Source organism: Bubalus bubalis, chromosome 15 (genome assembly GCF_019923935.1).
Source record: "Bubalus bubalis isolate 160015118507 breed Murrah chromosome 15, NDDB_SH_1, whole genome shotgun sequence".
NCBI classification, from domain to species: domain Eukaryota; kingdom Metazoa; phylum Chordata; class Mammalia; order Artiodactyla; family Bovidae; genus Bubalus; species Bubalus bubalis.
The window spans coordinates 57,868,508-57,884,949 of record NC_059171.1 but is presented as its reverse complement, the minus strand read 5'-3'; the positions used below and the strand labels follow the sequence as shown (position 1 = coordinate 57,884,949).

Sequence of the window (16,442 nt, the reverse complement as noted above, 5' to 3'; positions counted from 1 at the left end):
CACTTTCCTGAGGCAGCAATCCCCCTGTCTGTCCTGCTCTTCAGCTGGGTTGCAGGATATTCCAGAAGCAGCCATATGACATCGCTGCCTGTATTTTGGTGGAGGTGTAGTCAGTATGTCCTGCGTTATTACCCTCTGTGCTCAACACTTGACATGCTTACAGATTTGTCAAAAACACAAAAGACAAATAATTTGATGACAATCAATAAACTTTAGGCAGAAATGAAGCTCAACTATAGCAACTTAGAAGAAATTTATGTCTGGTTTCTTCTATATTTTGCCCTGTTTCTATGCTTTAATTTTCTCTAAGTCCTGAAGTTTTTAATTTTCTGTTTGTCTCTGATTTTATTTTCTTTTTTCTTAAAGGTATCTCACATCTTTTGGGGAAAGAAGGCCAATTTAAAGTAAAACTAGAGGCTTTCTTAATGTTTGGTTTAGATGTTGGTTTTTTGAACTCTTTACCTTGGGAAGCTAGGAGTTTTATATTTGACCTTATCAAAGCTTTCATATTAAATATTTAGATCAGCGATGAGCAGCTTTCCGTTTATTTATGTATTTTTTTGTAGATGAGAAAAAAAATTAGAGGTTACGTTTTTTTCTGTTCAAAATTACAAGACTTGTTGAGTCCTATGTAAAGGGGGATGAGGCCGATTTTTACAATTTAGTTATCTCTTGGGTAGAATATCTCAAAGAGGGGTTTGATTAGATTTCTGGGCCATGAACAAGGTGCTCTCTGGGCATATTTGGGTGGTCGCAGTACCCAGCAGGCAGGCCTCTGGGCTCCTGTGCCTGTGGAGAGCTGCTCAGGGTCCCCTGGGGTTACCATTTCTTTCTCAGAACAGCCTGCAGGGTGGTGTTACTATGGTCCCATGTAACATGGTTGTCAGGAGCTGAGATGGCCTCTTTGAGGTGCTGGCAAGGGGAAGAGCTGGTCTGGTGCCTGTACTCAGGGAGCCAGGGTGGCTGCTTCAACTCTGAGCAGTCAGAGACGCCCCCACTGCCCTCCTGGCCTGGCCTCCCCTTTCCTGGGGTCATGCTATTCACCACTCCCACACAACCCGGGCTGGCAGGATGGAGTCAGCCTCCCCATCCTTGTCTTCCCAGCTGGAGATCTCTGCCCGTGGCTTCTCCCAAGATGTCCTGGGGTATCCCTCTGGGGTGTCCCTCTGCCCCCTTGCCCCCCCAAGCCTCGAGGGGCTGTTGGTGGGTCAGGCAAGCAGAGGTCCAGAAGGGGTTGTGGACACTCAGTGCTCTGTCCCCCACGCTGAGCCCAGAGTGTTCCAACCCTGATTTGTGTCCACCTCACCCATAACCTGCCTTTGTGGTTGCCATTTCCAGTTCTATCTTTTCTTTTCTTTTTTTTTTACTTCTCATCTTGGGTCCGTTGCCTCCTGCTCAGAAGCTCAGAGTCAGCTCCAGCTCCACGGTAGATTTAACAGAATCTATTCAGGGCCCTGTCTCAGCAGCGCATCGTTGTTGGAAAACAAGGTCATACCTCTCTTTGACACCAAAATAAACTGATAAATGCCTGTGAATGGAGAAGGAGTGGAGCGAAGTGGCCGGCCTTCGATCCTGGGGCGTTTGTTACTGGCTGGAAAGGAGGCCAGGCCCTGTGTCTCTTGGGGACGGGAGTATCTGTGAATTGAGATCCTGGCCTCCTGTCTGCAGGGCGACACTTTTGTCTTCTGTCTGGCTTGGCAGAGAGTCAAGCAGGATGGGAGATTTCAGGGTGAACTTGGTGTCACAGTTCTTCCTCGAAAGGCCCTTCGGGTCACCTGCTCCAGTGGTCCACACTGTGGAACCCATTACACACCTGGGATTCTGGAGCATCCGAGTGGAAACTGGGTGGGGGGCTGCCCAGGTGGTCTCCGGGGTGACAGTGATGCAGAGGTGGCTTTACGAGCCCTGTGTCTGGGCCATGATTCTCAGACTCTAGCTCATCAGTCGCCTGAAGAGTTAAATAGTTGCTGGTCTCTTCCCAGAGTTTCTGATTCACTGAGTTTTGGAAGGCCTGAGAATTTGCATTTAAAAAAAAAAAAAACTGTTAATTTTTATTTATTTTGTCTGCACAGGGTCTTAGTTGCAACATGTGGGATCTAGGGCCCTGACTGGGGATTGAACCCAGGCCCTCTGCATTGGGAACATGGAGTCTTAGCCACTGGACCACCAGGGAAGTCCCTGAGAATTTGCATTTTTAACACAGTCCCTGCTGTTATTGAACCACTGATCTGGGCAAGGTCCTCTTTTTTTCTTTTGTGAGTAAACAAATATCATTGAAAAAATTTTTAATACTACCGTGATATCTTTAGTGAATTAAATTGTTTTGCATTGAGTGTTTCCTTAGCAGTTCTTAATTGAGAACCTATGGTAATCACAAGTGACTATTCAAAGGTTTGGGTATTCTATTTTGGCTAATATAATTTCATCACGATTAAGTTCAGTGTACTAAATAATGTCAAAATCTGTTAACTTTTGAAAACCATGACTTACAAAAAATACAAGTAGAAGTATATATATAAATAGGAAATCCTGCTTGGGCAAATTGAAATGAAGACCTCAGTCTATTCAGTTAATAGTCAGTCAGTTGTACAGTTTTCAAAGCCAAATGATGGCTTCCCAGTGTTCATCTCAGTTATAGGAAAGGAAAACATACGATTTCTGGATTCAGTTAACGCGTGTATTGTAGATTCCAAATTCCTTTAACAGTAGCATTTTTGAAAAATCAAATGATATTATACCTGAGGGCCTTCCCAGGTGACTCAGTGGTAAAGAATCTGCCTGCCAATGCAAGAGACACTGGAGATTTGGGTTTGATCCCTGGGTTGGGAAGCTCCCCTGGAGGAGGGCATGGCAACCCACTCCAGTATTCTTGGCCGGGAAGTCCCATGAACAGAGGAGCCTGGCGGACTACATAGTCCGTGGGGTTGCAAAGAGTTACATGTGGCTGAGTGACTGAGCATGCTCACAGATACACACATACATACCACCTGAAGCATTTCATCTAAAGGTTGCCAGGTGCTTCATTTGAGATTCTCTAGGCACCACACAACTTTGCGGGGTCCTGGAGGGTTGGTGGTTGAGGTTGGGTGTCTTGTAGGGAAAATGCTGCGAAGACAGAAATGGTTATAAAAGCTCTCCCTGGGGTGGGAGAGATGACCTTTGTCACAGGCTCTAACTTTCTCGCCATGAATCTGAAACAAAGTGGATAATTTTTAATGTAACACTGCTGTTTAATAAGCTGTGGACATGTATGTTCTTCTCTAAGCATTTTGCATTTGTCTTTAGTCTGTATGCATTTTCATTGTTAAAATATCAATTCAGTTATGATTTGCTTTTGGGGGTGCCATTTAGTAAACATTTTAAGGCCTTCAAAAGCAAAACTACGATCTTCATATTTTATTTATGATTATAATGGAAATCTGTTCTTGAACATATTCAGAGTTCATAAAATATTTTAAAATGTATTCAGTATAAGATGTCTTTGTTAATTAACATCAAGACTCTGGGCCATGAAAATGTACTTATTGCCTTAGATTTAAAAAACGTTTTTCTGAAATAACCTCCTTGTCTTACGTGCTAAGTCGGTCAGTCATGTCCCACTCTTTGCAAACCCATGGACTGTAGCCTGCCAGGCTCCTCTGTCCATGGGGGTTCTCCAGGCAAGAATACTAGAGTGGGTTGCCATTTCTTCCTCCAGGGGATCTTCATGACCCAGGGATCAAACCCTCATCTTTTTTGTCTTCTGCATTGGCAGGGGGGTTCTTTACCACTAGCACCACCTGGGAAGTGCCAAATTTGGGGGCTTTTCATTTTTTTATCTGAGTTAATGCTGTTCCTCCTTTCAGACAGCTTGGCTCTTTTTAAAAACTGTTTTAGAGTACCTAAAGTTTACATTCTTGGAACACTTTTTCTTATTTCAACAAAAGTCAGTTAGATGCCATTAAATTGATTAAATTTAAATAAATAGACTGATGGTAGTTTCTAAATTTAGTCTCAGGTCCTTAAGTAAAATTGCCCTCAGTGAGCTGAAACTTTTTTTTCCCAAGTTACAAGGATTTAAAGTGACATCTAGTAAAATGTGTATTCTATAATTAAAATAAGTCCCATTTGGAAATAAATTTGACTCATAGAAAGTTGAACTATTTCTTATTATATCATTCAATTCATTCTATTTTTACGGTTTAATTATATAGTTGACCCATTTAATCTAAATACCTCACAAAATAGAAACTAGGGTATCTTTTAAACAATTTTAGAATCTGAGCTATCCGCCTTCTCTTTGGTGAGTGGGGCCAGAGAGAACCAGAACAGGTATTCTCTGTGCCTTTTTGATGATCTTTTTATCTACGAAATAGATACTTTTAGATAAATGATTGTCCTGGGCACAAAGAATACTGGGGTTGACATGCAATCTGTTTTGTCTACTGTTGCATAACCAGTGACCCCAAAACGTAGTGGCCCCAAAGGATAAAGGTTTCCCACTGTTGGATTTCTCTGGGAATTCAAGAGTCTCAGAGGCTGCAGTCAGGTGTTGCTAGGACCACAGTCACCTGGAGGAACTGCATCCAAGGTGGATGGCAGGAGGGTTGATGCTGCTGTTGGTGGGTTAGGGGGAGCTCAGTTCACCCTCCCCAGGGGCCTTTCCCGATACTCTTTGTTTTGGTTAGAGGTCAGCTTCCTGTCCAGGGAAGCGCCAGAAGGGTGATCCTTCAGTGTCTCAGACTGGTTCACTGCCCAACTCCAGGGAGTTTGTCCTGAGATGCCTCCTGGTGCCAGGATGTGCCAGGTGCCAGCTTCTGGGCCCCCAGGAGATGTGGATGCCATGAGCAGACACACAGGTGCAGGGCATAGGGAGAGGCGACATGCCCAAGGAGGCTTTCCTGAAGAGGGTCCTACCTGGGTGCTGTCCGATCTTCCTTCCTCTTGGGGAAAGGTGGGTGTTGGTAGGTGAAGGGATGGGCTGGCCATGGGGAGCTGGTCAGGGAGAGATTTGGACAGAACTTCTAGCCAGGTGGGCAGGACCAGGTCGAGGGACTGAGTCCTTTACCTTCTTCCCATCCTTTGTGGGCTTGTTATATATTTGACTTCTACATATATTATTATGTGGGCTTCCCAGGTGGCTCACTGGTAAAGAACCCACCTGCCAGTGCAGGAGATATCAAAGACACAGGTTCCATCCCTGGTTGGGGAAGATCCCCTGGAGGAGGGCTTGGCAACCCACTCCAGTATTCTTGCCTGGAGAGTCCTGTGGACAGAGGAACCTGGCATGCTACAGTCCATAGGGTCACAAAGAGTCAGATGTGACTGAAGCAACTTAGCACACAGGTACGCATGCATATTATTATACATTGCTTTACAGCTAGATACTTTTTAAATAATATTTTGCTTCACTTGGGAGTGTAAGCGCTTTCTTCCTGATGGAGATCAGGGTGGAGTAAGAAGTGGACATTCAGATCTCTCAGAATGGAGCTAAAGTCTGACTTACACTTGTACCTTAAAAAAAAATTTTTTTAAGATATTTTTAAAAACATTTATCCCCACATTTATCTTTTCTGTGCTCTTCATCCCTTCCTGTATTTTTCAGTTTTTCCATTTGGTACTATTTCCCTTCAACCTGAAGGACTTTCTCTGTCATTTAGTGCAGTGTGGGTCTGCTAGGAACAGAGTGTTCAGCTTTCATTTAACTGGAAACTTCTTTCATTTGCCTCCATTTTTGAGGGATAATTCTGCCAGATATAGGATTCTAGATTGGCAGCATTATTTTTCCTCTTAGCACTTTAGCTATGCTATTCCATTTCTTATTTTTTAAAGATTTTTTTTTTTAATGTGAACAATTTTTGAAGTCTTTATTGAATTTGTTACAATACTGCTTATGTTTTATCTTTTGTTTTTTTTGGCCATGAGGCATGTGGGACCTTATTTCCCTGACCAGGGGTCAAACCCACAACCTTGCATTGGAAGGTGGAGGCCTAACCATTGGACCAGCTGGCAAGCCCCCTGCTGTTCCACTCTGTTTCCCTGGGCCCTGATGAGAAGTTGAGTGTCACTATTTTTGTTCTGCTGTGTGTCTTTTCTTTTCTCCTTGCTTTTTAAAAGTTGTTTCTATATTTTATTTTTAGCAGTTAGACGATCATATAGATGGGTCTAGTTTTCCTGGCATTTACCTGTTTGGGATTCATTGAGCTGCTTGGGTTGGTGGATTGACTTTTGCAAATTGGTACATTTTATTCATAGTTCTTGAAATATTTTAATCCTATTGTTCTCTTTTCTCTTCCCTAATTACTGTACTTGTTATCTCAGTAAATTATACGAATTCTCAAATCATTGATACTTAGTTCTTTTTCTCCTGTTCTTTTTCTCTGTTTAATTTGGAGAATGTAAGGTTACTGACCTGTTCTTTTGCAGTGTCCAATTAGCAAACCCACTCAATAAATTTATTTCAAATCTTGTATTTTTAGCCCTAGATTTTTATTTAGTTCTACTTTAGAGTTTCTATTCTGTCCTAAAATAACCAATCTCTTCTCCCATTATATACTTATTTTCCTATAAATTTGTTAACATATTTATTATAGTTAAAGTCCCCAACTACTCATTTCATTAATGGAGTAGAGATTCTCTTTTTCTTAACTGTTCATTCTTAATTATAGATCACAGTTTCTTATTTCTTTATATATTTTGTAATTTGAAAAATTTTGTATTCCAGGAGTCATGAATAAAATAGTAGATTGAAGTATAATATTTTGTTTATTTCACTTCTTGGAGAGTGCAGGCTCCTCCTTTTTTTAATATTAATTTTTATTGGAGTATAGTTGCTTTTCAATGTTGTGTTAGTTTCTGTTGTACAGCAAAGTGACTCAGCCACGCATATACATATATCCCCTCTTCCTTGGATTTCCTTCTTACTTAGATCACCATAGAGCATTTAGTCGGAGAAGGCAATGGCACCCCACTCCAGTACTCTTGCCTGGAAAATCCCATGGATGGAGGAGCCTGGTAGGCTGCAGTCCATGGGGTTGCTGGGAGTTGGACACGACTGAGCGACTCCACTTTCACTTTTCACTCTCATGCATTGGAGAAGGAAATGGCAACCCACTCCAGTGTTCTTGCCTGGAGAATCCCAGGGACTGGGGAGCCTGGTGGGCTGCCGTCTATGGGGTTGCACAGAGTCGGACACGACTGAAGCGACTTAGCAGCAGTAGCAGCAGCAGCAGAGCATTTAGTAGAGTTCTCTGTCCTTATAGCAGGTTCTCATTAGTTATCTATTTTATACATAGTATCAATAGTGTGTGTGTGTGTGTGTGTATGTATGCTCAGTCGTGTCCAACTTTTGTGGCCCTGTGGACTGTAGCCTGCCAGGCTCTTCTGTCCATTGAATTTTCTGGGCAAAAATACTGGAGTGGGTTGTCATTTCCTTCTTCCAGGGATCTTCTCAACCCAGGGATCAAACTCACATCTCCTGTATCTTCTGCATTGGCAGGTGGATTCTTTACCACTGAGCTACCAGGGGAACCCATATATATGCATTCTTAAAGTAAATGCCTGAAACTGAGAAGTCAATCAGTGAGTTCCCTTGCCCTCTGGCCCTGGATTGACTGGAAAGTACTGGCAGATGATCGGTGCCCAGTTGAGTGTATGAGGGACATTCTTCTAATTTTTCCTTTTCCCAAGACTGAAATCTGTGATACCTGTGCTATTCAAATGAGCCACCGCTGGTTACTGATACCTGCCAACAGAACAAGATATCTGAAAGGGAATAAAAAGTAAAATGAAGCATTGTTCTCTAAAACTTGCCCTGAGATAAACTCCTTTTCCTTTATGAAACTGACTAATCAAATGTAGGTCAGAGAACAGTAAGAGTTAAAGACTCAGAGATAAAGTGCATTCATAGCTTTGTGGTTGCTTTGAGGGGCTCCTCAGACAGTAAGAAATAGAATAGATCTATTTATCATAGGTCTGAGGACTGTGAAGTCCAAGGTCAAGGTGTAGGCAGATTCCATGTACCATGAGTGCTAGCTTCTGGTTCATGACAACACTCTTCTTTTTTCTGAGTTCTTGCTTAGCAGAAGGTGCAAGGAAGCTCTCTAGGGTCTCTTTTATAAGGGCACTAATCCTGTTCCTGAGGGCCCCATCCTCGTGACCTAACCACCTCCCAATATCATCACATTGGGGTTCAGGATTTCAACATATTAATTTTGAGGGAAGACATTCAGTCCATTGCAATGGCATTCCTAGTACTAATGGCTGAAAGGTGTTTGATTATTTACCATCTTTCAGGTTCCAAATCACTGGTGTTAAATGTATTGCCATTTAATTCAGAACAACCCCAAACAGAACTGAGATCCAAATTTCAATGGTTTGACTGTAAAACAGACACCTTTAACCACCAAGCTATAAATACTACCTGGTTCAAACACTTCTTTGATGATGAATCAATTTATTTTTTATGTGTTAGATTGTTATATCAATCACTTCTTGCTCAACCAGTAATATTTTATCTAACATCTACTTTATTGTGGACATTGATTTGAGAGTAGAACATGATAGACATAAAAGAATTCAAAGACTGTTTGTGAAACATGCAATTTAGCTGAAAAGTAAGGCTTACATAAAAGGGCCAAACAGCCAAAAAAATGCTACAAAAGATCATACAGTAAATGCTCTGTTTTATGGAGCAAGCTATATTTCTTACCGTGCAATTTAGTATTACCATTAAGAGAGCAGAACTGCCTTAAATGTAATAGAACCATTAATTTGATGTTTACTCATAGTGTCAATCTTTCCCTACCAGTCCTTTATACTGACATTAATTTCCCAAAGCTCTAAAGATATTAATAGCCTACAGGAGACATTGAATATAAAAAGTCCTCAAAAAAAAAAAAAAGTTAAGTCCTCTACGAAATTGCACCCTGACTTACTTTAGAGACATGCCACTAGCTTGGCTCAGAGCCCCCCTTGCTCATGTGCTAAGGGGACAGCATTGACAGTTTCAGGGATGTACCAGGGAGAGAGGGACTGAGAGCAGCTTTCTGCAGGGCTGGTGCTGCTTGTTTTTCTGGACGTGGCCAGTGCAGTCAGGCTCTTTTTGTTGTAAACACAGTGATGTATATTTTTTTGTTGTTTATTAGTCACTAAGTCACGTCGGACTCCTGTGAACCCGTGATCTGTTGCCTGCCAGGCTCCTCTCTCCATGGGATTTCCCAGGCAAGAATACTGGAGTGGGTTGCCATTTCCTCCTCCATGGAATCTTCCTGACCCAGGGATCAAACCCACATCTTCTGCATCAGCAAATGTATTTTTTACCATTGAGTCACTAGGAAGCCCAGTGTATATTCAGCCCCTCCATTTTTGTGGCCTTGCTGAGTGAGAAGCACCTGGCTGTACGTTTCCATCCTGAAGGCCGTTTTCCTCTGACGTGAAAAGTAAGAAGTGCCCAGTAGACACCTGCTACCCCCTGAATGAACCCAGAGGACATGGTGCTGAGTGGAGTAAGCCAGTCAGAAAAGGACCTCTACTGTATCCTCCTGCTTACAGGAAGTACTTAGAGGAGTCAGAGGCCTCGAGTAGTGGTTGTTAGGGGCAGGGGAGAGAGGGACTATCCTGCTGGCTCAGATGGTAAAGAACCCTCCTGCACTGCAGGAGACCAGGTTCCATCCCTGGGTCAGGAAAATCTCCTGGAGAAGGAAACGACAACCCAGTCTAGTATTCTTGCCTGGAGAATCCCACGGACAGAGGAGCCTGGCGGACTATACTGTCCATGGGGTTGCAAAGAGTCAGACACGACTAAGCGAACACACAAGGAGAGAGGGGAATGGACTTTAATACTTAATGGGTACAGAATTTCAGTTTTTTGAGATGAAGCAGTCTGGAAATGTTTGGTGGTGATGGTCACACAACAGTGTGAAGGTACCTAATGTCACTGAACCATATCTTTAAAAACAGTTGCAATTGTAAATTCTGTGTTGTACATATTTTCCCACAATTAAAAAAGTGTAAAAATATAAAACATGATGCCTCAATAAAGCTTGTCTTTAAGTGTTAACAAAAAAGTGCCCAGTAGATTATATTACATTTTATTAACATCATGCTGAATTTTTGTAGAACAGCAGAAAATACCAGTGTTCTTGGCACTGTTCTCCACATGCTTATTAATGAGAAGAATAGCTTTTTTTTTTAAGAGGAAGCTGAAAGTAGAGATCCTTTGGCCTGAAATCATTGCTACCTGCTCTGGAAAGTCCTTGAAGGAGATTCCAGTTAAATTTCTCACCTAGACCAGAGAGCCCAAACCTCAGGGTTGTGAAACAGGTCTGTTCTCCTAAGGATAAAAAAAATAATAATAATGTGGGAAAACTGTACCCACATTCTCAATGAACATAAGGAGTGTCTGCCTTTCAAACAACTTAAGTGATTCTTGGAGCTCCTGTAGTCCAGCATTGACTATATCGTGTAGACTAATTTTTTTTATCATGTAGACTAATTTTTTAAGGAAAAAAAAAAAAGAGGAGATTTGAATCTCATCAACACTATCTCTTACTTGGTATTTATAGATGCCCAGGAGGATGGAAGTCTGCCAGTTTATAATCAAAGCAGAAAACAGAAATTTGTTGACATAATTTTTTGGCATGATATACTAGGATTATTTAAATAGTATTACATAATTTCTATTTTTGGTTTTCAAGGAACATAGTGACTTATTTAATAGATAGTCATTTAAAAATTAAAATTTATAGAAGTTGAATCATCATATGACCCAGTAATTCCACTTGTGAGTATATACCCAAAAGAATGCAAAGCAAAGTCTAGAAGAGATTTTTGTTTCAATACACCCGTGTTCAAAGCAGCAGTATTCACAACTGCTAAAATGCGGAGGCAATTCGTGTCCATCAAATGATGAATGACTACTCAGAATGTGGTTGGTACACAATGCAGTACTATTTAGTCTTACAAAGGGAAGAAACTCTGACATATGCTACAACATGGATGAACCTCGAGGACATTATGCTAATTGGAATAAGCCCATCACAAAAAGACATACATATGATTCCACTCACTGATCACTCCATGATCCAGGCAGATCATGGAGACAGAAATTAGAATGGTGGTTGCCAGAGGCTGGGGAAGGGGGAATGGGGAGTTATTGTTTAATGGGTCTGGAGTTATAGTTCTACAAGATAAAAGGTATTCTGGAGATGGATGGTGGTGATGTGTACAGCATTGTGATGTATTTAATACCACTGAACTGTACACTTAAAGACAGTTAAGAGGGCAAGTTTTATGTATTGTGTATTTTACCATAGTAGAAAAAATGAAAGAAAATTTAAATATCAGCCTCCAGAAAAGATAAATGCTTTCTATCTTAGGTTTTAATGGGTTCCTTATCCCTGTTTTTTTTCTTGACAGAAATATTTTTCATAATGTAGATTAGCAAGAGATTTTGCACATAAAAATTTGAGTAACTACAAAATACATGTTTTCTACAATAGGTTCTGCTGGATGAAGAAGTACAGAGTAATTTGGTTTTTTTTTCAGTGTTTTGAGGAACCTTCACACTGCTTTCCACAGTGACTAAACCAGTTTAAATTCCCACCAGCAGTGTTCAAGTCTTTCTTTTTCTCTACATCCTCAGCAACTTTTGTTATTTACAGTCTGTTTGATGACAGTCATTCTGACAGGTGTGGGCTAATAGCTTATTGTGGTTTTGCTTTGTTTCTCTCTGATGATTAGTGATGGTGAGCACCTTTTCATGTGCCTGTTTGGTCATGTGTGTGTCTTCTTTGGAAAAACACTTATTCATTCACATCCTCTGCCCACTGTTTAATTGTGTTGTTTGTTATTTTGATACTGATATTTTGTGTGAACTCCTTATGTGTTTTAGATATTAACCCCTTATCAGATGTATCATGTGCAAATATTATCTCCAGTTCAGGAAGTTGTCTTTTTGTTTTGTCGATGGTTCCCTTTGCTGTGCAAAAGCTTTTAAATTTAATTAGGCCTCAATTGTTTATTTTTGCTTTTATTTCCTTTGCCGGAGGAGACAGAAATATTGCTACAAGTCATGTCAAAGAGTGTTTTGCTTTCGTTGTCTTCCAGGAGTTTTATAGTTTCCGATCTTTTATTTAGGTCTTTAATCCAATTTGAGTTTATTTTTGTAAATCAAGTGAGATTGTAAATACAGTGACTTTGGAAGAACCGTGTTGACCAAAAAGAAAATCTCTCTTAGTTTATTTTGGATTTGGGAAGTCTCTGGTGTTGTACAAGTTTAAAATTTTTGAAGGAAGGAAGCTCCTCTGTTCCTTCTTTCCAGATTAGCATATTCGCCCCACAGAATATGTCAAGATCATTCTGGTTTATATTCATGTTCATGCGTCTAAATAACTGTCCCACCCATCTCGGCTGGTGCTTAGTCAGGGAACCGCTATAAACTCCATTTGTTTTGTTATTTTATTAATCTCTTCTAAATGAGCTATAATTTCCAGCTGTGTGTGTTAGTCGCTCAGTTGTGTCCAACTCTTTGTGTCCCCAAAGACTGTGCCTGCCAGGGTCCTCTGTCCATGGAATTCTCCAGGCAAGAATACTGGAGTGGGTACCCATTTCCTTCTCCAGGAGAGCTTCCCAACCCAGGGATAAAAGCTGGGTCTCCCACATTGCACTTCCCATCTGAGTCACCAGGGAAGTCGATTTCCAGCTACTGACTCAGAATCATTAAAACCCTGGAAAATGACAATGTATATAATTGGATTGCAAGCAATTAATAACTGTGCTAGGTTTAAAAAATGTATTTGTATAATAAGCTGTGTGTCAGAGTACCATTTTGAAGAGTGTTAAGAATGAACAGTTGAGATGGGCAACATTTGTTTTAATATATTATTTGAAACCAGGTGCATTTATCTTTAAAAATATTTTTGTGACATTGACATTAGAGGAAACATTTTACAGGTTTTCCATTGTGACATTCTTCAGAAAATTCTATCTTGGATATGTATGGGTTTGCTAAGTGTTACTATATGTAGAGAATCAGTGAACAGAACACATCTGAGTGAATTTATTGAAACTTTTCATATGCTTCTTTTTTTGTCAAGTCTAGAGAAATAGATCTATTTCAACTCAGTCCAAAGAACTTAATTGTTGGAACACATGAAAGCCCTCTTTTTAAGGTGAGTTCACAGCATGTGAGGAGCCTGACAGTAAGGTGATTATGGTCTTTTTAGTTTGAATCTCAAGAAGATGTCTCTAGCTGTATGATCCTGCCTTTTGGGAAATACAAGTTAATTTTCCAGAATGTTTAGAAATCAGTGATTCATAATCGAGTCACTCTTGTGTGCCTGGCATCTTCACATGTTTTTACTGAAACATCTAACTCCAAAGTAGGGACTGTTTCCATTTGTTGATGAGAAGTGGGCAGAAGGAGGTGGCTCAGCTACGAGGTCCCGTGCAGTGAGTGAACGCGTTTTTAGCTACTTCCTTTGCGATCTGTTGGCATTTAATCTTCAAGATGACCTGTGAGGTCCTGGCTGTAGTTATCTCCATCTCCAGACCAGGAAATCTGGCCTCTGAGAGGTTTACTCACTCAAGGTCACATGGTTAGTGAAGGTGTGAAAGCAGGATTGATCTCAGCTGATGGAAGAATACTCAGGAGTCTCCATCAGGTAAATATTTTGGTTCCAGTGCTGTAGTCCAGCTTCGACTGCCTGGACTCCTTAGGGAGTCACCACCTTTATATTCTGTAGCTCCAGGGTGATGGGGCATTTGCCCTGACTTAGGGCTTCCCTGGTGGCTCAGACAGTAAAGAATCTGCCTGCAATGCAGAGAGATGCAGGTTCAATCCCTGGGTTGGGAAGATTTCTGGAGAAGGGAATGGCAACCCACTCTAGTATTCCTGCCTGGAGAATCCCTATGGACAGAGGAGCCTGGTGGGCTACAGTCCATAGTGTCCCAAAAGAGTCGAATACGACTGAGCAACTAACACCCCCATCCCCATACAAACACATTGTATGAGACTCTCAGTTGTTCCATATCCATGCAAAACACTTGATGTTTTTATCCTTGTAACTTTAGCCATTCTCATGAGTATACAGCGGCATCTCATGGAGGTTTTAGTTTGCATTTCCTGCTGACTAATTATGTAGCAGAGCTCTTGTGCTCCCTTGGCATTGGTTTTCTTTGTTGAAAATTAGTGTTCAGATCCTGTCTATTTTTTCGGTTGTGCTGGATCTTCGTTGCTACACCTGTGCTCTTTTTGGTTGTGGAGAGGAGCTGTGGGCCCTCACTGCAGAGCCTTCTCTTGTTGAAGGAGCATGGGCTGTAGAGCGTGAGGGCTTCAGTACTGGTGGCTCACAGGCTTAATTGCTCAGGGGCATATGCGATCTTAGTTCCTGACCAGGAATCGAACCCATGCCCCCTGCACTGGAAGGTGGATTCTTACCACTGGACCACCAGGAAAGTCCTCTCTCTCTCTCTTTTTTTTTTATGTTGTTGTCTTTCTCTGAGTTTTAATACCATTAATGAGGTAATGTGGAAAATTATAAAGAAAGTATTTTGTTGCTTACATATTTTCAGGACAGGAATATCTTTAATGGACATTTTGTTTCCTACACCATTTTTTTTTCTTTTTTCGGGGGGCATGTATAGCAGGAACTGCCTGTCATCTCTTGGCTTGTTTTAATTTACCTTGCCTTGCTTTGCTACATGTACTTTTTACTGACTCTGTCAACTCATAATCTCTGGGAAAACCACTTGTGAAGGTACTGATTATGCCTCTAAACACACATGCACACATATCCATCCATCACAGGCAAACCTTGACTCCCCTACCACTGTGAGGGCACCCTAGTGATCCCAGTGGACACTCTGCAGTGGGCACAACATCCTCTCCTGCTTTCTGGTTCCCCTGCACGCACCGCTGTTCAGTATAAATTACTGGGGAGTCAACAAGTGACTGTTAGTGATGATAAGCTGCTGACTGGGGTAGGTTTAAGTGCTCTTGAATGACTCCGGTTTTAGAGAACAAGAGATCTTCTAAAGTGATGGATGTAGTCGTAAATTAGTTTGAAATCCTTACTTTAAAAACTGCTTCTGTAAGCTTTAGAATACCGGGATTTTGCCTGATGGCTAGCTATAAAATCTACTTGGAAAAAAGTATTGTAGCAAAACTGTGATTGTGATTTGACTATGAGTTGTTGTTGTTGTTCGATCGCTTGACCCCATGGACTGCAGCATACCAGGTTGCCCTGTCCTCCACTATCTCCCAGAGCCTATCATCCAAGCATCTCATCCTCTGTTCTCTCTTTCTCCTCCTGCCCTCAATCTTTCCCAGCATCTGGGTCTTTTCCAGTGAGTCAGCTCTTCACATCAGGTGGCCAAAGTATTGGAGCTTCAGCTTCAACATCAGTCCTTCTGATGAATATTCAGGGTTCATTTCCTTAAGAATGGACTGATTTGATCTCCTTGCAGTCCAAGGGACTATGAACAAGACAGGGTAATTCTATTTTTATTTTGTAAAATAATTAAATTAATTTAATTACTTTTGACTGTGCTCAGTCTCTGTTGCTGCGTATGGGGTTTCTCTAGTTGGGGTGAGCGGAGGCTATTCTCAAGTTGTGGCCCGCAGGCTTAGTTTCCTTGCAGCATGTGGGGTCTTCCTGGACCACAGATCAAACCTGTGTCCGAGTCCCTTGCATTGCCAGATGGATTCTTAACCACTGGACCACCAAGGAAGTCCAGTAATTCTGTTTTTAGAGTAGATGTTTCTAGGTTAGACAACCTAAGAGTATTTCATGGCCTTTAGTGGTTTATTCTAGCTGTATCTGTGGACCAAAGGCAGAATATGTTCTTGATCATTGTGAACCATGTTTTGTATTAATATGGGATTCCCTGGTGGCTCAGACAGTAAAGAATCTGCCTGTCAATGCAGGAGATAGGGGTTTCTATCCCTGGATTGGGAAGATCCCCTGAAAAAGGAAATGGCAACCCGCTCCAGTATTCTTGCCTGGGAAATCCTATGAACAGAGGGGCTTGGCTGGCTACAGTCCATGGGATCTCAAAGAGGCGTACACGACTGAGCAGCTAACACTTGTATTAATATAAAGTTGAGTTGATTCATCAAGAGGTGTCCATGCTGTGTAGGATAATGAATAAGTAGAAAAGCTGATGAAATTGTGAGCTCATGGGGGGTTGCTTTTGAAATTTATGATCTGATAGAGCACTGGATTGGCACCTAGCAGATCTGAGATCTAGGACCAGCTTTGCTGTGTGACTTTGGAGAGGTCACTTGGCCACTCTGGGCTTTCCTCTGCTCTGAAATGAGTCAGTTGAAAGACTTATGCTGTGAATTATTTTTATTACGATGGTTTTGAGGTCACATGACAACTTTGAAAATAATTCCAGTCTTGAAGTTCTTCATCTGTGGTGTTATTCCTCATTCCAGTCATAATTGCATGGCTTTTCTG

General features: G+C 41.4%; 1 protein-coding gene across 1 annotated transcript in view; it reads left to right on the top strand.

The window, feature by feature from the left end:
* FAM110B (family with sequence similarity 110 member B) overlaps positions 1-16,442 on the top strand; it is a 142,237-nt gene that overhangs the window by 13,940 nt on the left and 111,855 nt on the right. The window lies entirely within an intron of this gene.